Source organism: Eurypyga helias, unplaced genomic scaffold (genome assembly GCF_000690775.1).
Source record: "Eurypyga helias isolate BGI_N326 unplaced genomic scaffold, ASM69077v1 scaffold10960, whole genome shotgun sequence".
NCBI classification, from domain to species: domain Eukaryota; kingdom Metazoa; phylum Chordata; class Aves; order Eurypygiformes; family Eurypygidae; genus Eurypyga; species Eurypyga helias.
This window is the reverse complement of record NW_010227632.1, coordinates 2,777-3,630: the sequence shown is the minus strand read 5'-3', so window position 1 is coordinate 3,630 and position 854 is coordinate 2,777.

Here is an 854-nt window from a genome sequence, read left to right as displayed (position 1 = left end):
CAGCTGCCGTTAGCTTTGAGTTGCAGGGGCCTGCACAAGACTTTGGCGGTGCTGTCCTGTGTGCCGACAGCAGCTGGGGAAGCAGAGAGCGCATGCCTGCTACGGACAGTGCTTCCCAAAGGAACTTACACGCGTGGTGCACGTGAGTCCGTGGTGAAGGGCAAGGTGTTGCAGGGCAGCTGGTTGTTGTCCTCGCCTGGAGGGCGATGTGGGAGTAGACGTGTAATGCTGTGTACATGGGGCACAAGTACTGTTCCCATGGACAAAAGTTCTGTGCTTTTAGGCTGTAATTCCTAGGAGTTACACCGGGGGAAAAAATGGATTCTTCCCATCAGTGCAGTGTGCATGGTGCTTGGCGCTTTGCATGGAGGAATCCTGTTTCATCAGAAAGACTGTTCTGACTGATGCTGCAGGGAGGAAGGGGATGTGGGGTGCCAGGCACAAAACCCTGCTGGGAGGTGCGGGCAGCGCATCTGTCGATGATTAGGGCTGGGGTGGCTGTCTCTGTGTTTGCACGTACATACACACAGCAGCCCAGGTTTACAGCTGAATTAAACACTCTTGTATATTTAAACATTAAATGTAACATTTAGTCAAAATATTTTGGTATATTTGTAAAAATGATTTTGGTATGCATTTACACACACACACACACAAACGTGTATAGGCTTGTCTGGCAAACAGGAATTTGCCAAGTGTTTCTTTTTAGAAAAAATGTTCCCGTTTTAACAAACAAAACCACAGCATTATAGCTGTCAGTACTTTTCCTTCAAAATCTTGAAGATACTCTATGTCTTTTAATATACTTTAAGCAGAGTTAGAAGCAGAATTAAACTTTACTCCTTGATCTTGGT